The sequence below is a fragment of the Ascaphus truei genome, chromosome 1 (genome assembly GCF_040206685.1).
Source record: "Ascaphus truei isolate aAscTru1 chromosome 1, aAscTru1.hap1, whole genome shotgun sequence".
Classification (NCBI taxonomy): Eukaryota; Metazoa; Chordata; class Amphibia; order Anura; family Ascaphidae; genus Ascaphus; species Ascaphus truei.
The window spans coordinates 146195592-146217854 of NC_134483.1; positions in this window are offsets into that span (position 1 = coordinate 146195592).

Consider the following 22263-nt stretch of genomic DNA (forward strand, 5'->3'; position numbering starts at 1 on the left):
ATTCACACCTGGCTTTTAGTTCTAGATCCGACATTTACACACACACACACACACACACACACACACACACACACACACACACACCACACACACACACACACCACACACACACACACACACACCACACACGTAACAAGGACTAATTGTAGTACAATGTAATACAATAAATACATTGTCAAAAACGAATATGTTTCTGACTAGGAATTTATTAATGAATTTTATATATATTTTATTTTAAAGCGGGGTTGGGGGCGGAACTAGGGGCGGGGTTGGGGGCGGAACTAGGGGCGGGGTTAGGGGCAGGACTAGTGGCGAGTAGATTTTTGGTTGGGCGAGTAGATTTTTGGTGATTTGTCTAACACTGTATATATATATATAGTATTTCCTCGATTCTGAGACGCCATCGATTCCAAGACGCCATTGATTTAATAAAAAAAAAATTGGGGTAAAAAAACAACATTTAAGGTGCAGAATTTTTTTTTTACTAGCAGACAATAGCATACTTTATCCATACAATAACATGTCACTTTCTTTTCGGTATCACATTCAAAGATGCATTTTTACTGAAAATTTGAGAAGTTATATTTTCTATTCAATATCTCATTCTTTGAGTAGCTGGTGCTTGAGCAGCCAATGAGCAAACATTATTGACAATTTTTTATTTTCTCTTTTATCTGTTACAACAAATTCTTGTGCTCCAATCTATCATGTCAACAACAGCATGTGCAATTTCAGAATTTACCCTCCTACAGTATGTGTGAAGCAACTGATCTTAATAGGGTAGTGATGTGGCCAATATTTTTCATTCACCAGAGAAGGAAGAAATATACTGTTAACACTTGCCTGCCAGGGCGAGAGTCACGGGGGACCGGGCATGGTCGGAATTGGCTAAGACTGCCAAGCTGCTGTTGGGCACTTGAAATATCCCCGCTGCGGCTGCTCCAGCAGTGCCCCTTGATTCTAGACGCAGCCGTATTTCAGACATGTGAAAATGGGGAAAAAATGTGTCTTAGAATCGAGAAAATATGGTATATATGTGTGTGTGTATTTCATCTACATATAAAACATACATTTCTGCCATTAACTCTGAACTTATATCTTTATCACAAACTCTAATGCCTAAGTGACTAATTGTAACTATATCATTATCCAGAAAAAATTACTGTGTACCCATCACTTCCTTACTCTCTGGTTGAGTCTCCAACTTTTGGAATCCCTCTGTATTCTAGCCACTAATATTCTTGATATCGCGTAGAATACTGTATGTCAGCCAACAAGAGGCTTGGAAAAAGTGATTCTAAAATATATTTTTGTAGGTGGCTGTGGATTATAGTGGAAGTAAGGACAATAGAGGGGAATGTCACATAGGAGACAGGATTACGTCATCCCGGAGACGTGGCAGTTAGTAATGTACATCTGTGTGCTGCAGAGCCAGCAATGCCCATGTGCCTTTTAATGTATTACCAAGCTGCTTCATCAGCCAAATGTTAAGCATTAATTGCTGCAGATATGGGAGCTCTCTCCTCTTTCCCTGAGCCCCCTTCTCATATGCCTACCCCAATGCCATGTTCCTTTCCTTTTGCGCACACCTCTTCTCTTTTCCCTTTTGTTTGACAATTTTCCTTCTCTCTTTTCTTCTGTACCCCTTCCTCCTCCCTTTTACACTGAACCATTCTTAGCTTTGTATTTCCGTACAGAACATCTTGCCATTGTTTAATCAATCTCCCATATTTAGGTGGGCATAAACCGTTCAGTATCTAACTGCATTCCATTGCCAAAGCCAAGAATAGTTATTCTCTAAGTCAGCCTGACCATGCAATCGTTTTCAATGTGCGCATGCATTTTTGTTGCATCTAATTGGCATTGTAAATCATGAGAGAGGAACAGGAGTATCCATACAAATGTACTGCTGCGACACACTTTATTCGAGCAAATACCAGTATGTACCTGGCAGATACCTGGAATGCGCCGCTCCTCACCTCTGACAAGCCCCGTTGCGTTTGCCTTCCAGCCTGGGTTCATGCCTGCTGACGGCGGCTGATCTGTTAAATGATAATGATTAGGATTTAATAGGCTGCAATGCTTCGCGTGTCTACCAGATGGCATAAATTCATGAATTGTAATGCAGTATATATATATATATATATATATATACTGTGCAGTATTGCAGCCAGCGGAATAAAATGCTTCAATCCCTGCCTGGAAAATAACGCAATGCACTCGGGCAGAAAACAGTCACAAACCTCAATACACCCGAGTATACCCGAATTCGTGGGACTAGCCGAGCTCGAATAAAGTGTGTCGCCAGTGTATTAGCAACTAGGCTTTAGTCTATGTGTTATCTTTGACATCCTTGTGATGGTAGGGGGTAACAGGCTCTCAAATAAAGGTTAAGCCCATTTTGGTTACCCTGATCCGTGTATAAGGGTCCAAGAGAGGTTAGCTCTTGGGCCCAGTAACATTGTACCATGCCAATGTATTGTATGCAATAAAGTGATTTTTTGTGTTTTTCCCTTTCCGGGCTTGCTAGCTTACAGGGATTACTAGGGTATGAGTTTCAAGTTTTTTTTGCGGAGGAACCGTTGACAGAATGTGCCTAGGTAGTTGGGGTCTGGAGTTGTCGGTTCCCCCATAAATGTACCCGGGAATCATGCCTGATTCTTGGATACATGTAGGCACATTGTCCCGGCAATATCTCCCCTTGAAAACGCAAGCGCGACTCTCCACCAGGGTACCCTGCTTCAGCACAGCCCAGAAACGAGAATGGGGCACAGGGATAAAACCTCTATTCCTGTAGCTGAGGGAATCCCTAGGTTAAGGGGGGTACCCCAGCTAGTGCCAAGGTGACCCACACAACAAGTATAGGGGTTGTGGGTACCCCAACCGTATATAAGGTTGAGGGGGGACTCTGAGAGTCCAGACTGAGTCTAAGAGAAAGTTTGTGGGGAATAAGGCAGATAGAAATGAAACAACAACATTTTCCTGCTCTGTTCCCTGTTCCCCAAGACCCAGAAGTATAGTGGAAATATATTAAATGTAATGTGTTTTTACATTTGGAACTCATGTCCAGACAGGGCTGCCTGAGCTAACCCATAGGCGCCAGTATGTCTGCTGGACATCGCAGTTCAAAGCAGTCAGAGGATACACAGAGGTGAGAATAGCATTTGGTCAGTGGGGAAAGGCGGAGTACCAGGTCCGGAGATCAATGGCAGTCGTCCAGGATGCCACTTGCTCTGCCAGACCTGGTGGAGCCTGTCCCAGCGGGTGGCATTGAGATAGCCAGGGAGAACGGTGGCAAGCTTGCTTGGCCCTTGGCTATTTTAGATTTCCCGCTGACCCGGCTTTTCTAGCCAGCTTGCTTTAATTGGTTGCTTTGGAAATTTCCCACACTTTGATTGGCTGCTGAGCTTTGTGAATGAAACTCAGAATACTATAAGAATCTGTGAGCCAATTAGATTTTAGTTCTCCGGTAGTAAGAGCGAGAGTAACTTTTCAAAGTTGCTTCTGCGTGAATAGCAGAGCAACCGGCTTCGATTTCAAGCTGAAAAGCCTGCCAGATAGAGTCTAAGTCCACCTTTTTGGGGCCAAGATCTCAGAAACGATCGTAGCGGACGCGGGTGGGATTTTATGTCAATTTGAGTTCCAGGAGATTTGTAGTAACTCGTGGTCCGGAGGGACCAAGTTCTCAGAAGAAAACGTAGCAGTGGCGTGTGGAATTTTATGCCGATTTGGGTTCCATGAGATTCCGGGCTAAGTCCTGGTCAGGGTTAAACTCGCCAAAAGAGTTCCCTGCACCTAGGAAAGTCTACTTTTCAATCCCAGTCCCAAAGTAAGTGTGTCTTTTTGTCTGTATTTTGTGTATCATTGTGTGTAAGTGAATTTATGCGAATAAACGACAATTTATTTCATTACCTTGTTTTGCTCGATGTATGACCCCGGTAAAAAGGTGTAAATAACCTGGTCTCCCATGACAATCCTTCATAGTCATTGCTCAGTGTGTGCAAAATGTGATGCCAGCTTCCTGAAGTATTAAAAAATAACTTCTCCTAATCCACTCTGCCAGAGCGTTAAATAATAGCATTTACTGAGGATTTGTCAATTCTTCTGCAGGCAGCTGGGGTCTGAACTGTTTACTTCACTGTCCTTCATTAAATCTCTTCAGTAAATACAATTGTCTGCTGCAGGCCATCAGGGCTTTCACTTTGGATTACATTTTATGTTTTGGCTGATAGACAGACACCACATGGATCTCTGCACAGAGAAAAAGCTACGTTACTGTTGATATTTGCATGACTCTCAGCGTATCTAATTCTCATAAGCAATAAATACTATAATGTGAATGGCAGGCTTTCACAGCTGACACCTACACAGAACATTATTAATTCATTTTTCACGCCATTTGATCATTAAATGGAGAAATTGATTAACCCCAACCACAATTCTGCCTTTTTTCAGTTTGCTATACCCACAGCCAGATCAAACACAGTCTAACCTGCAATTAACACTGAACAATGTCATCAGTTATGCCCATGCTTAAATCCCCTGACTGCAGAGCTTAGCCAACCTGACATTGTTATCTTGCTGTTAAACCTGTTCAGGCTGGAGTATTGCCAGTGGATGTGAATAATTTTAAAATACTTGTTCTTCAAAATGGGTTTCTGAACAAGAAAGCTGTAGCAATGTAGCATATCATTCATCCTCTTAATTGTAATTTTATTTTGTTTCAGATAAAAAGAAATGTGTGGATAAAAGATGAGACCCAAAAGGTTGAAAAAGCTGTGTCTGAGGAGGTGTACTGGCTATCCATTTTATAACCCAGGCTGTGCTTCAAAAGCTGTGTAATACGGCAGGCATAAGATTATAGGTGTCTATTTTAAAATGGACAAGAAGTGAAAAGGTGACACTACCCGAATCCCTGGCTGCAGTGGAAGTCTTGCGTGCTCAGAGATAATGGGGAGAGGCAGACCAGTCTGAGACATGCGAATGTGCTCATAAGTGATATTTGTATTTAGTAGTGCACACTCAAGGGGTTATTCATTATACTGTGATAGTTCAGATCAGGGCACTATCGCAAAGAAACTCCCATTGATATCAAGGGTGAGTTTCCATGTTATAGTTCCCGAATCGGCACCATCACAGTTTAAAGAATAACACACCCCGTGTTAGGAATGTCCTTTCTGCAATACTGTATGTAGGCATCACATACTGTAGCCTTAAACTGCATCATCTGTTTGATTAATCCAGACTGACCTGTCTTCATATCTTACTCTGTTACCAATGTAGCCCTGTGTAATTTTGGGGTTACATGTCTTTCTCCTCCTGTGCAATAATCCCTGTAAAAGGGCAGGTTTGCCAGGAGTAATCATGGGGTTTGCCCTCACCTCCTGTGCTGTGTAATATCTAGTGAAGGAAGTGACACCAGGCTCTGTGTCCACTAACAGTGACACAGGGGTGGTGCCTACTGAAGCTATATAATATGCAGCACTTCCTGAATTTAGTCTGTGTGCCTCACCATCTGAGTGAGGTGAGTCTAACCAGCAACCTGTCTGGGCTCTGGCAGTGTTTGTGGCCCTCCCATTAGGGAGTGGTGTGGAAGACTATACCTCTTACTTCATTAGGGAGTAAGGGAAGAGCTAGGCCTGCTTTCAGTGCCCTCGACTGGGAGTGTAAGGTCAGGGACTTCCTTTGGGTTGGCAACCTGAGAATGAGTGGCTAGATGACCAAGCCACTATGATGGGCGGCTGTCCATGTCTGCTGTTAATAAAGGATGCCAAAGGGAAAGAACGCTTCTGTCCTGTGTGTAGAGTCACTTGGGAAGAAGGTGCACATAGAGGTTCTCTTTCAGAGACTCCTCCCTGCTACACTGGGGGTCTGGAGGAGATGGAGGCGCTGTACCATGAGTGAGTATAACTCAACATTACCTCACAAGCCAGTCCTGATGCCATTTCCCTTAATACCATCAAGCGGGAGACTCAGGAGTCCTGTAAGCCAGCAGGTGCACCACACTATAGTCATGTGTAACCAGAGTAGTATTTCCCTAGAGGGGCCAATCTGCGATTGGGGTGGGTGGGGGGGAGAAACCCGTTACAACAAAGTTAGTAGAAGAACAGCAAATATGAATATAAATAAAACAGGACCGGATCACTATTACACTCCCTTGCACATTGGCTCTATGGGGCTTCTATCTTGTGCAATTTCTGGTCAATGCTGATTCCTTACTAACGTTGTCATTTTCTTTCATTTACACTCTGATTGTCCATTACATCTTTTATTTGTTTATTTAGAACTTTTTCGAACGCGCTACTCACCACGAAAATTCAGTACTAGATCACGTGTAGGAACCAAGGGAGCCCACGCATCCCAGACCTGCAACCGGGAACTACCGAAAACATGTAGGGGAACGACGTAAATATGACATCACTAATACCTTTATCTAGCAAAACCTTAAAGGAAGAGGGCTCAACTTAGTGTAATAGTGAAATCATGTAATTACATGCTACAGAAAAAATAAGAAATGCTCGCTTCACTGTGCAGTCTCCTGATAATTACATCAGGTTGCTGGTTGCCAGAAGCTGCACTCTCTGCTGTAAAATCTTTAGTCCTTACAACTTTAGGTGTATGCAACAACATCAACTAACAGCGCTTTCCCAGGCGTTTCATGGCTCAACGTGCCCACTTCATCAGGGATAATAGTGCCGTGTTCTTGAAATAGGCTCTACGTACAATATTTTATTTGGCGATTGGTCATTCAGTTAAAAGTAAAAGGATTAAATAAACATAATACCACACAAATCCTCTATTCATACCCTCTATCTACTCCTTCCTGCTGCTGGGGATCTCCCCTAGGCCTGAACCCAGACATATAACCTGAACTCATCCATGCATCCCTGCCATCTCTTTCCTTGTAAATGGTGTTAACCTTCTGATCGAATACTCACTAACCTTAAAACTCACCCCACAAGGTAAGCATCCCTATAGCCTGCACTCATGGTTACTATCCCACACTCGGCCACTCCTACCACCCATTGTGGCCAAGCACTGCCATACACAGCACTTATTCCCTCACCTGCTGTCCCTGTAAGTCTTCCATCAAACATCTTAAATGGTAAGCTCTTCGGGGCAGTGATTTCCTTTCCTATTGTCTGGTTTTGCTGCACTTACTGTATTATTATAATTCCCTGTACTGTATTCTTTGTGAAGAGCTGAGTACACTTTTAGCGCTATATAAATAAAGACATACAATACAATACAAAATTAAGATTCTGGGTATAACAGGTTTAAAATGACATAAATACAAATATATCTGTGCATAATATAATAGACCACACAACGATGATCAATAATATAGTTGTGACTGGAGGGAATGTAAATGTGAATAGATACTGTTCTGGCCCAGGCCCACTGTCTTTAATCATCTGGCTTGCATGTATAACCTGGTGCGAATTTACCTGAGCACTGAGATGGCTATTTAAAGGGAGGTTTTTAGAACATTGGTCACTCTTTGATAAAGCGCCGTAAGGCAAGAAACAATCAGAGGACCCTTTTTGTCAGATTTTTTTGCAATTATGCACAATACATAATTTTATTTTACCTGTCTCCAGCCGTACTTTCCTCCGCTGTGCTCAGCCCTCTCTCCGATATTTTTTCTGCTACCCTTTCCAGACTGAAGCACGCATCCTCAGAACCAGGACAGAGTCTGTATTTGTGAGTATATCACGTTACTCCGCTACTAACGGGACTATCCTCTGACAGCCAGTGTGGTTACGAGATCTCTACTCACGCAGCAACCAGGAGATATCTGTATGCACTTGAGGGGGGTTCTGCTGCTATGGGACCGCTCATGGCCTGCACAGGTCTCAGCTTTCCGATTATTGGCTCTTTCTCTGTGTCAACATCAGGTGAGCTGGACGTAACATTACCAAACAATATTGGGCGTCATGGATGGATTATAGTTCCCATTATTTTCGATATTGCTTATGGTTCCGAACTCTCTTTTATACTACAATCCCACACCTCCTTGTATTAGAAGCACTATCAGGGGATTCACTTCTCATTGTTTGCCAGGCTCACTGTAGCTAATGAGTAGGATTAGGCAGTTTAACTCGTCCCCTTTAAATGCACACAGAGGTCCTTCTATTTTTTGGAACTTTATTGGAAGGGGTATACAGGAAACAGAATAACTTGGGGGCAACACTTGTGAGAGGAAGGTAGAAAATGATTGCCTTGTGCTGGGATATGTAACGCCGTGCTCACCACAAACAAGGCGGGACCACGGTACTGAGGTGGGAAAGGGTATAACGCCACCCACAGCCACGGGGGCATGTCTCGAGTGCGGATTGTTGGGCAGCTGGGTCAGGATTGGAGAGAGTAGGATGGTTAGGTACTTGCCGAGGTCAGAGGTAGGAGCTGGTAGAATGGTCAGTGTCCGTTTAGCCATGGTCAGGGTTTTGAGCCCGTAGGAGCATAGAGGTCAATATGCCATGGTCAGGAATGGAGAGATGCGGAAGGTCAGAGGTAAGCCGGGTTGATAAGCCAGAAGTGCGGAGTCCTTGGAGATAGCTGGGTCGGTACACAGGAGATCAAACTGAAAGCAAGGCAGCAGGGAACAAGACAAGGCAGGACAAGAAACCAGGAAGTGGGAGAACCGTTGTAACTGGAACTATGCTCAGCCAAAGTGCAAGTGGCACAGCTTAGCATATATGGGAGAGCATGACCAATGAGAGAGGGAGGCGGAGTGGAGGCACGGCCACCGCGGAGGCACGGATAGGAGGAGAGACACAGGAGACAGGTGGGCATAAGGAAGAGATTTGACACGCAGCTTGGGAGCGGTGCACACACGTCATGTGTGCATGCCGCACAACGTTGATGCGCGACGCAAGCGGGGGGGGGGGGGGGCGGAGCCAGAATCCGCAACGTCAGAAAAGCCCCTGCAGGAGTGCGCACGCGATGTAAGGACAGCGGGGTTACGCGAGACATCAAGTAAGAAGGGAGTGCGCCGCGGGGGACACTCTCCCCCGATTCCTTACAGGATAACAGTGAAAGGGATGTTACCAATTAGATTGTAAGCTTCTCGGAGAAGGGACTCCTCTTCCTTAATGTTACTTTTATGTCTGAAGCACTTATTCCCATAAGCTGTTATTTTTATTATCTGTTATTTATGTGATTACTCTGTGTATTACTGCTGTGAAGCGCTATGTACATTAATGGCGCTATATAAATAAAGACATACAATACAATACTTACAAGGCTGCTGATTCCAAAAGGAAGCATGCTTGCCTGGGCAAGCAGGAAATAAAGTCAGGCTGTGCCAACTAGCAGGGGGGGGAGAGGGACAGCCCAACGTACAGATAAAGAAGGGGCATTGCCAAGGCAACAAGCTGAGAAGCCAACCGAGAAAGTTACATTAGTAACAAGTTAAAACTGGGGAATGACAGCAACCTTAGAACAGAGAAAATATGGAATCTGGTTCCATGACAGATACAAATCTTAATATATAAAATCGAAAGGTTAGTGCTATCTGCGGTGAATCTGATTGGTCCTCATCCTCTGGCCAATCAGATTGGTGGGTCTGACGACACCCAACTGCCACTCTCTTCCCCCTCGGACACACACACACACACACACACACACACACACACGCACACACGCACGCACGCACACACACACACACACACACACACACACACACACACACACACACAGTTTTTTTAAGTTCAACAGCAAGAATACAGTATTGATGAGGAAATACAACACAGGTGAGTGTCATAGGATAACAAAAATGATAAAAAAAATTATTGTTATATGCAAAATAAAACATGTAAATTATAAATCTTAAATGTGTATTTTAGTATTAGATTCCAAACGTCCATAAACTTCCTTGTTTCCCTTCAAGTGTCCTGATATTCATATGTTCCTTTCCACATTAGAATTGCATTCAGAAGTAAATCCTCAGTAATTTATAGTACATTGTACTGATTTATTGTGCGGCCTGTTCAGGGCCTCTCTCACCATTAAATCTACAAGCCCTTATCTACCTACTCCTTATTAAAACCTCGTATTCTGTTAAAATACCTTGATTTAAAATGCTTATCACAACGAGATTAAAGATATAAGGAAAAGCCATGTAAAGGTTACACTTCAGATAAACACTAATCAACCTGTAAAAATCAAACAAGGCATTTACATTTCAGAAAGTGACACCTAGCTGTTATTTATTAAATCTTAATTAGAATAGCCTCAGTCTGGTTTAAATTAGACACTACAATGGATTTCCTTTCAAACCACTAACTAGCAACACAGATACCGTAGCAATTAATATAAAGTCTTTCTTTTTATTCTATCAAAAATGGTTTCATTATTTAAGATGTATTTTATAATGTGTATATTGAGCCATTAAAAGGTGAATGGAGACGGAAAATAAAAATGTTCTGTAGCGATGGCTGGGCAGATACCTTTTTTCATTCCCTGTTATGTAAGTTCCAGTAAGACCCAGACAGTGACAGGCTATCCTGTGGGGTTTCCCCCCTGCTGCGGCCTCTGTGAGTGAAATAAGTGGAGATGACATGGGAGTCTGTGTCTGTCCAATAAGGATGCAGATCCTGTGCCCTCCCCTTTTTCACCAAGGAGGAGGTGTCCTAAATTATAGAGATGAACCCAGCCCTCTCAGGGTGGTTTAGGCAGTTCCCTCTTCCCCTTCAAGGGATGAGGATGTAAGCCAAGTCTCCTCCCGGCTGGGAGGAAGACATGTGCTCTGTCCCTCATGGACTGGGTGCAATCACTACTCTAGTGAGGCCTCATCATTACCAGCAGGCCTGTACCACCCAGGAGCCTGGAAGCTATCCTGACAACTGATTGCAATCGCTGTAATAACATCATTAAGTGGCTGCAAAATAAAGACCATCCCTTTTTATATATCTGTCTGAGTCGCAAACTATTGGCTAGATGTATGGGGATAAGAGACTGTCATGGTGGGGATTGCCTTCATTTCTAATTGAGCCCACTATGGCTGGAGGCGCTGACACAAAGAAAGAACATCCAGAATCACTGTGAGCCTGCTCTGTTTACCCATGTCATCGCGTAACACTCAGCATCTCCTGAGCTATACAGGTACCGAGCACCACACAAGACTGTATCCAGGGTAAATCTCCCAGAGGGGGGGGAAGCAGTGCTACAAATGGAGGCGCTGCTGAGATGCAGGACAGAGCAGGCTCTTTGGACTTAACAGCGCTGCAGAAGTTGCAGGATGCAGAAAGTAAAAGAGGCCGGGGCCAGGCCCCTGATGGTATGTACCAGGGACCCCGACCACCCATTAATGTAAGGGAGGCTGTCTATGCCTTACCAGAAAGACATTGTTTGGGGTGACCCCCTGATGGTATGTTACCAGAAACTGTGCTACCCAGCATTGTAGTCCAAGACAGGGCCAGGGACAACCCTTACCACGCTCTGTAAGGAACTACTGTGTACCTGAGCACATAGACTGCGTGGATGGGGCGCACCCCAAGGGTATGGTAACGGGGAGCGTGTACCCTTTTTTGGGGGAATGCACATAGACTGTGTAAGTGTGGGTGACCCCCCCCAATTGGATTTTACCAGGGGAGTGATGTTACCCTTCTTCAAATGGGCCAGGGCCTCCACAGTGTACAGTGGGGACCCTTGGGTACCTAACACAAAGACTGTGTTTAAAGGGACAGGACCTTTCAGGCTCTGGGGCAACCCATGCACCATGCACGATGTACTGTGCAAGTTGGGGGCGCACCTGGTGGAAAATTTATCATGGGAGCATGAACCCCATACCTATTCTACAAGGGACGGGCTCCTTGCAGTGAACAGTGGGGGACCTTGTGCACCTTAAATGCTCTGGACTGTGCTAAAGGTCGAAAGGAGTAAAGAGGCGGGCCCCTGACGCATCTCCGGGGACCCCGTGTAAGTGTATTCTAGTTCCATTGCAAAGCTCGCAACTCAGAATGCTCTGCCCGTTCTGGCGAAACTAAGATGGTGTTCCTGCCGAAATCACGGGGCCTGCGCGGGTTTGCACAAAATTGCAAACTCACAACTCTGCAAAGGAGTTACAAGCTTCAGGCGGCAAAATGATAACCCCGCCCATCGCTGTGACTGGCTCAACCAGAGTCAAGTCACACATTGATCCTTCTCCACCCCTGCTCAATGTTCCACCTAGGGGAGGAGCAACTCCTACCAGCTAATCAGGGACTTGGTCTTTGAGAAAGGAGGAGTTGACCACACCCTTCTAACATCAGTTCTGCGGAGCTACTGAAGAGAGAGGAGTTCTATAATTGTACTGCTGCTGCTCTATCCATCTCAACCATGTTGGAATTGGATCTTACCAACTTTTATTTGCCAGGTAGTTACTTGGTGGTCACAATCCATGGACAGCAATATCTGTGGTGCATCTGTCCCAACTGACGGTTGCCGAGTGGCGACGCTAGTGTCTCCATGAGATGTCAGCATTGCGGAGCCCTGTACATGCAGCCTGCCAGCCCTGAACCACCAGCCATGGTGTTCCAACCCATCGACCGGGCACCCCCTTGGGTGCGGCCTTAATGGGTGTCTCTACCCCAGTACCTCTGCCGGCCTATGTCCAGGCCCTCTGTCCTGGGAGGCGACCGGTGGAAATCTCTACACCGCAGGCCTACCTGTGGGCAAGTGTGCCCCGCGACTGACTCACCCTGGCTCCTGTGTTCCAGTTGTTGGGACGCCTACTGCAAGTCCAACCCAGATGGTTCCGGGACTGAAGTTGGTGGTGCTGTGCTGTGAGGGTGAGTTGGCTGCCCCGGGGGTGTTGGGTGTGCTGCCCCAAGCGTGCCAGGAGTAATCTAGCTCCATATGTCCTGTAGCCAGGGAAATTGAAGTGCCTCAACATCGCATCCACGGAGGAGGTGCCCTTACCCTCTGCTTCAGAAGGAGAGTCTCGCTGTCATACACCTGCAGACAGAGACTCTACATGTACTGTAGTTCAGTGACGGAGTGCCATTCCAGAGACGCCCAACGAGGATGTCAGAGCTGTGGAGGATTTGCCTGCTGTACCGTCTGATGTCGTCTCCTACCTCCAGATGGGTGAGATGCCTGCATCTTCTACTCCTCAGGATCCGGTTGCGGCCCTCTCAGGTGAGGAGCCGGGCGGAGCCGTTTGGTGTGCCACGGGGTGACACACTTCCGGTACAGCCGGATGTGATGTCATCACCGCTGTCAAACTTGTGCCTTCCTGACGGTCTCATGAGAACCACGCCTACAGATGACGTCGCTAAGATGGCGGCTGCGGAACTCAGTAGAGACTAGCTGGGTGAGTGAGGCATCTTCCACCGCTGTCTCTGTCCCCAAGAAGGGGTTGTCAGATCCCTAAAGATACTTCACTGCCCATTCCCAAAGGCCATGGTAACCCCAAGTTTGCCGCTATTTATAGACTGGCCATGGACACTGTTAGGTCCAATACACCGGCTCCACTTGCCCATGCTCCGTCACCAGTCCCATTACTGGTTCTGCCACCAGCCCCTATGTCCAGTCTGACTCTGTCCGTTAAAAGTAAGGGCAAGGCCAATCCCATCAAGTATTCCCGGGAGCATCCTAGGTCCGACCCCTTGGCTCCTAGTCTCCTGCTTATGGCCCCTTCTACCCCTGTGGTGGAGCCTAATGTCTCAGTTCCCAGTACCACTGATGCTCCTGTCTGGGTGTTGTTCAGGTTCCCTGGGGATGATATGCCTCATGGCTATGCGAACGATCTCAGAGACTGGGACTCAGCTGAATACTCAAACACATATGTGCCTTGAATCATTGATTATGATATCACTAAGTTACTTCAACATTTGAATAACCTAAAAACAATTTAAAACACTCACTTCTAAAATATAAATAACATTAAATACATGTTAAAAACACATTGCATGGATTCACAAGGTGGCAGAAAATCAAACCTTTAAATCTAAATATGCATCCAAAATGATGCTTATAATTACAGAATACAAATAAATCTGCATCTAAGTTAGAGATAAATGTTCATCCTTATGAAAATTTAAAATATTTTAATATTATTAAAAACTGATTAAACAAACTAATTTTGGTAACTTTATTCCTAAAAAAACATTATAACTGTATATAAATGATCACTGCTATATTCAATTAAACACACATTCAAAGTGTTGATGCTATATGCAAGCTACTGATCTTACATAGCAGCATATATAGAGTTAACTTACAGTATATGTCTAAAGAGGTCCAGAAAAATCCTTAACCCTCTATATACAGACATAGATTACAGTCAGGAAACTTATTATTAGGGTCAGATGTGGAGATGGTAAAACTACAGTGGCGGCCGTCTTTATCCTAATGCGGCCGGATCCACGGCGCTCTGATAATCGGGGGCAGATGCGGGTTTTTTTTTTGGTCCGGAGTGAATTGCGTTATTTTAGCGGTCGTGATATTAGCATTTTATTCTAGCTGTCTGCAATACTGCAATACAGTCTAAAAACTCAGGGGGGCGTTCGCGAGCTGTTGTCTTGGAAGTCTAATACTTTAGCAGTTCAACCTACGTCAGTACACAGTCTGCGTATGCCCGCGCAGTAATTGTAAATTTGCATATTTACTGTATACATGCATTTGCAGTGCTGTATGTCTCATTTGAAAATTGTTGAAACGCATAGGCGTGTACAGTACTGTAACAGTATCACATTTCGGCATATACAGCACTCTCCCCTCGCTCGCCCCCGCACACACACAGGATAATGTACTGCACTGCAGGGTATTTCAACTTCTTATCTTCTCTACTGTGCAGTACACCTCTCCCACACCATTCCTTTGAATGTGTGTCTTTCTGGTTTCAATCACATTCCTGCTTGACAGCTGATGATTACTGCACATGCGCCTGTAACTTCACCACTGCTTGCTTGAGTGAGTGACCAAAAAAAAAAGTTTTTTTTCTCCTCATTTTTAATTTTTATTTTCTCCACAAGCCTGCAAAAACCATCTTGATATTACGATATTCAATCTGTGCTGTAGAGTTTGACTGCACATGGTTGATTTGGGTGCTTTTTATGTACTGTATTTGGGGGTGTAGGGATCAAATTATTATGATGACCTGCCTTTTGAAATTATGTAATTTCTTTTAACTGATGCCCAGCTACTATAATCCTTCATGCAGCTGTACCCTGTACCCCCCTCCCCCACGCACACACACAAGGCTCGCTCAAGGATTTGAAACTCTTATCGACAGACACCTCTACAGAGTCATTCATTTTCTGAAGCTTGTCATTGTGTTTTTAATCCATCCCTAGCCGAGCGTCACCTCACTGCGCCTGCGTGTAATCCTCTTTGAGATGGGAGCTAGCTGATTACTGCGCATGACTCACCCAACCCCCCCCCAACCATTTGAGGCTTTGTTTACGGTAACGCTTTGGAAAATCCCTTCTCGAATTTGATATGTAAATCTGATTTGCACAGCACTGTGAGAATTGAGAGTTAAAAAAACCATTAACTGATTCATGTTGTTTTGTCATTCTTTATTTTTCTTTGGTGTACTGTAGGTGTGTGTGTGTGTGTGTGTGTGTGGGGGGGGGGGGAGTTGTTGTCAATGATTATGATTATCATGAATGTAACTAATTATTTATTTTATCAGGAACAAAAAAAACAAATATAAAAATAATCATGAATAATACATAATGCAGTCTTTATTAAGTTCTTCTGCCAGATGGAAATTGAGGGCCGGTGGATAATCATGAATAATGCACATTGATAATAATATTAATTAATAATATATAATATATAATATATAATATATAATATATATATATATATATATATAGTAATATATTTTTTCCGTCTTTATCTTTTTCCTCATTCTGGGTACAGTACAGTAGTTCATGAGGAGAGGTTTTGTGTACAGTACATCATGATTGCAATTTAGATACTGTACACTTAACTGTACAAACAGTTCACAGACTGTACACGATACCCCCTCTCCCCCAGTCCATCCTTTTTTCTGAAAAGACAAGAAAACAAAAAATTAGTGCAGTTATGTGCATACTGTATTATAGCATTGTGTGCTGTGTAGTACTATCAAACTAGTCTATACTGGAGCTATTGTATACCCTGACTACTGTTAAATACTTTGTAACCAGATGGCTGATGCTGCTCTCTCTTGAAAGAAAAAAATTGAGCATTTAGGTGCATACTGTATTATGGCATTGTGTACTGTATAGCTACTCATATTGGACTACAGTATGCAGTTAGTACTGTCAAACTAGTCTATACTGGAACTACTGTATACTCTGACAACTAGTAAAGAAAAAATCTGTGCCATACTTACCTGCATTATACTGTACTTACAATACTACAGTACTGTACTTCAGTATACCATACTACCTTCCTGATGCTTGCCCATTACGCGCGATCACAATGGGCAACACAGTCGCAATATGGTCAATATATTTATTGCATCGTTCCACGGTGAATACATCATTCCAAAAACTCAGTATGCCTTGCGCCAACTCATCCTTTTTGGAGGGTTTCCCGACTTTTTAGATATGGTCCTTCAGCTGATGCCAGACCATTTCGATTGGATTGAAGTCTGGCGATCTGTCATTGGAGGGGAAAAAAAAGGACAATTAGTTTAAGAGATACAGTACACAGTAAAAACAGTGGAAAAAAATCAGACAAGGTTACCTCACTTACTCCGCTGGCGTCTTCACCCAGTTGATACCGCGCTCAAGGATATGCGCTGTTGACGCGGTGTGCTTCGGATCGTTGTCCTGGTAGAAACGGTGACCATCCGGGAACTCACGTGTGATGTATTCCACAATCTCAGGCACAATTTTGTCTTGGAAGAAAGCTTTATTCATGATTCCTTTAACAAGAAAAGAAAAGTGCTCAAAAAACTGCACACTAGTACAGTACAGTGCGTAATGCAAAAGTGTGTGACATACATTTTACTGTACCTTCAAAGATGACGATGCATCCTGGTCCACGTCTAGAGATGGCACCCCACACATGCATCTTCACTGGGTGTTTTGGACGCGGCTTCATAGATATGCAACCTTTTTTGTGGAATGCAAAGGTGGCAAATCTCTCCAGCGAAACAGTTGACTCGTCAGTCAAGATGCAATCCTGGAAAGTTTCTCCACTGTCGATCCATGCCTGGGCCTGCACCACTCTTTTGATTTTGTTTACGTCCCTTATCATGGGGTACGGTCTGTAATGACAAGGAATAATTAATTTTAGAGGTACAGTACAGTTTCTTAAACAACACTTTCACCTCCTGTACTGTCCAGTACTAACCTCACACGTCCATATTTCCATCCAGTTCTGCGTCTCATCTTCTTTATGCTGGTCTCGGATACAGTGAGATTGTGATTTTCCTGCAGAGTGTATTTGACCCTTAATGCACTCTTCTCATCATTCTCCTCACTTATTTTGTCGACCAGAAGAGTTGTCTCCCTACAATGTACAGAAAAACAACAATCCGGTATTAATTAATTAATTAATATGCAGCAATATAAACAATATATATACTGTTATTATAAAAATATACAGAAATAACTATAAAATTAGATAGATCTACACAATATATTGTTCTATTAATATGCAGCAATATAAACAATATATATACTGTTGTTATAAAAATATACAGAAATAACTATAAAATTAGATAGATCTACACAATATATTGTTCTATTAATATGCAGCAATATAAACAATGATAGATATACTTTATTATATAGTTATATAAATATACTTACGCGTTAGTTACCGTTGGTGTCCTCGTTTGTTGTTTGGTTTTTCCGTGTACATGATAGCACACGGTGGTTGAAGGCACAACGAGGCCAGAAGCAGCTAACCAGCATTGGATATCTGCAATTCGGTCTCTGCTCGTGTACATCTCCTTAATTCCCATGCTGAGATCCTTTGAAATCTTTTTAACAGGCATTGCTGCAAGTAGAAAGAAATACAAACACAAGAATGTATATTCGATTCTTAGTCGATGTGTATTCAATGTGCAGTGAATCCAAGGCCTTCTGCTGACCCCAAAGGCTAAGGGTTTTAAAACACGTAAGCCTTATTATGTCAGGAAGAAATTCGATGATGTACACACAACGCAAAACAAATGGCAGCCAACCCATCAAACCCGCAGGCCACTTCCTCGTTTATGCTTTGACGACTCTGCAGCCGCTCTCCCGGAAATCTCCCCATCTTCTCCAATACTCGTCCACGACGCTGCCGCCGCTCTCCCGGAAACCCACAGGCCATCTTCGCCACTGCTCTTCGACGACGCTGCCGCTGGTGCCCCTGATATCCACAGGTCACTTTCTCCATTGTGCTTAGACGACTCTGCCGCTTCTCACCCGGGAATCCACAGGTCACTTTCTCCATCCCTCTTCGACGACGCTGCCGGTTCTCCTCTTTCGGAAATCCATAGGTCACCTCCACCCTTCTTCGGCGACTCTGCCGCTTCTCTCCATGGAACCCCCATCTCATCCTCCATAGCACCCATCCACCCAGATGTCCACAGCACGCCATGCACAAGAACCAGCTCATTAGACCGGATGCTGAATGGGATAAGTGTGGATATCCCCGGGAACTCTATTGTGCTGGCAAAGATAGATCTGCTTCTGGAGACCATGCTAAATATGGATCAACGAATGCAGAATATGGATCAACGGATGGAGAAGATAGAGACTGACATAGTGGGGATACATCATTTGCTCGGTGTTCATGCCCCTGTATCCCCGACGCCGGAGCAGGAGGGTGGCATGGATGATGAATGGGACCTTCGACCACCTTCCATCAGCAAGCGCACCCCCTCCACCAGAAGATTTTGTGTACATGTATGCCGTTGAGGAGGAGGATAACATGACAACCCCGTCAAGACCACGCCAGGAGACAACACGGCGACCAAGACAGGAGGAAAGCTTCCTCCCAGACAACCTACCCTCATCCACCGCCACAAGCACACCCGCTCACAGAAGCACACCCACTCCTATAACCCAACCTACATACGCTTGCATCGATACGGTGCCCGACATCATCCTGCGCGAGCTGCCACCGGCACTCAGGGAGAAATATAGGGTGATGAGTGCTGGTGTACCCCACAAGTATGCCTTGTTAATTTTTAAGCACCACGTGTCCTACTTGGTGTACTGCGAGTGGGCATACAAAGTGAACTAAGAAGGAAATTGTGAAAAAAAGGCGCTTCCTGACAATTTAAGAAAGACTATTGTGAAGGAATTGCGGAGCTTTTTTTCAATTACAGATCTTTTAATGAAAAGTGTTCGAGACTGCATTAATGGCATTTTGCGCCATACAAGGCATCGGCCCTGGAAGGACAATCTGGTGGGGTACGCATTTGCGTGAGTGTTCAACTGTTGTTTATTTTTTGTAAATGTTTTGTTCCAGTCCCCGAGGGCCGCAAACAGGAATGTTTTTCAAAGGTTATCCTGAAAACCGGGCCTGTTTGCGGCCCTCAAGGACTGGAGTTGTGCAGGCCTGACTGACTGTTCTGCACACCATCCTACTGTAAATGTTTTGACTTGCTGTACTTTAATAAAGGAGATGTTGCGGTTTTTAAATTTTATGAATAAAGATTTTTTTTAATAACACCATGTGACTGTAAGCCATACTGACTGGCTGTAAATGTTTTGACTTTCTGTACATAATTGTTTTCACTAGCAGTAAACCATACACCTGTTGATGTTTTGAATTGCTGTGCACTTAAAATGTTTTTTCATTGTACTGTACTTGTAAATAAATGTTTTTGTACTTACTCCACCAATAAAAAAAAATGTTGATTTGTTTTAAATTGTTCCATTGTCTCCTTTTATACTGTAACAAAATACAGTGTTTCTAGAATGTACAGTACTATCCAGGCATACTGTACTGTATACTGTAAGCATGCTCGGTACTGTACATCACAAGAGTATTAAAACAATACATGCTGTACGGGTATAGAATACACATATGTACTGGAATACATGTAGAATAAATGCATACTTTTTATTTTCTCGGGTTTATTATAAAGTATATATATAAACTGTAGACTCCGGTACGTGTTTTTTTAAATCCGATTCAGCAATGTGCAGGCATTGTTACACAAAGCAATATTATCCATCGAAATCCCTCCATTTACCGTTTTCCGCATGAGATGACAAAGTTTCCTCTTCTGAGGAAAAAATAAATAAAAAGTTTTACTGTAATGGTCAGTCCCCTAAAGAAGTTCCCAGTCAGTCCCACCAATAATTTTCTCAGGGGTCGTCTCCTGTTCACATGCGCATGCGCCTACCGTCGATGTGATGACACGCATATGCGTTTCAAGAAGGTTCCAATGCGCATGCGCCTAGCGTTCCACCAATTGTTCAGTATCTACAGTACTGTAGAAGCCGCTCAGCCAATGATATTGCTTACAGGAGAATCGCTTGACTTTTGAATCGCACTGATATTGATATTTTCAAAATAAAAAAAACAGAATAAAATACTCACCATAGAATTTCCCATTCAGCTGGCGCCGGGCCACTGCCAGTCCAGTATTCTTGATCATACACGTTGACAGGTGACAGCGGGACTACTACACCTGTAGTCAGCTGATGAGGCTGGAAATCGCTTAGGTACATGCAAGCTTGCTCGAAACTGTACGCGAAATCCGGCTCAGGCTGCAGGTATCCGTGCGTGGACAGACAGCAAGGGTTGTCACTGACAGTCGGACCGCTATTGGAAGCTGGTGCTTGCCAGCGACTGACGTTCCTTACTTGGTTTTAACACGACCTTTCGCCTTTTGCCGCCTGCATCATAGATACGGGAAAAACCCGGTGATACACACCAATACCCTCCAATAAATTCGGGATCAATACGAAAAAAACATGGATCGCTACATAACTTTTTCCTTATTGCATGCTTCCACACATGAGGAGCTGGCAAAAATTTGTAAAAGTCATAGTTTTCGATAAAATACTGATACATTTGAACAACTGTTGCCATCTTATCATCTGTTGCATTAATCGCGGCCCATATTAAATAAGCGTACGTTCTGTCGGGTTTTTGGAACACGGGATGCACTTGTACACTCATGGCGGGAATCTCTGAACAATAACCAGACCAGAAACTGGTGCTTGTCTTTCTTTAATATGAAAAGCCTAAATTGATACATTATTGTAACCTCTTCCTTCAGTCTCAAGGCCAATTTACAATAGACCACTGTGGTATCTTTTTTAAACGAAACACCTGCAAGTCGACACATTACTGAAGCGCATGCGCATTACAATTCATGAATATTTGCCATCTGGCGGACACGCGAAGAATTGCAACCAATTAAATCCAAACCATTCTCAATAAACACATCAACCTCGCATCAACTGCGCATCAACTGCGGCTGTGAATGCCACATGAATGTGGTATGAATGCGGCATGAACGCGGTGAAGTGCGTAGCATTTGAAAAAAAATCCCGGAAAAATGCGGTGATGTTGGAGAATAAAAGGGGCCGCGACAGTACACCCTTACATGTCATAAAATTAGAGGCAAAGGCTTCTATATAATAGTAAAATTGCTGTGTGTATATTATAGTATATGCTAGGTAAAATCCATCTTTGAATCCCTAATTGAATTAAGCTTTGACACCTAGGCAGGGAACAACCATCTAGGTAGAAAAACCATCTGTTTGAATGTGCCTCAGATGTGCCAATTAAGCAGACAGAACCTAACTGTCAGGTGACTTGCTAGGCCCATATAACCCCCAGATAGAACAGCGTTATGCTGCCTACAGCCCATGTCCAAGTAGCTGAAGTTTAAAAGGAAGTTTAAAAGGAAGTGGAAAAGTGGACAACCCCTTTGAACTATGCTGGAAAGGAGGATATCATCTATACCAGACTGCACATCTCAGCACTTTACTACAGCTGTGATGCTGGCTTTACCATTTATATTTGCTGTGATCTCACTTCTTCTCAAATTATGCACTTCTTTCTACCAGCATCCTTATGTCTCTAACTCTATTCATATGTAGGGATGTGGCAGGGACCTCCTACAGTATGTGCGCTTGGTGGGAGTGTGGCAGGTTCCGCGGCGCCGCCATGTTGTTGCGCAACCTTGCAGAGGACACTGAGAGAGTGGGAAGGTCGCGCATACGCAGATGGAAGCGTGCGAACGACGGGCCTGTAAGAGAAAGGCTCCGTTAAGGAACTACAACTCCCATGAGCTTTAGAGTGGTCACCTGATGTGAGGAGCCAATCGGAAGGCTAGGATTACGGGAGGAGGAAAGGGAAGCGTGGGAGAGAGAC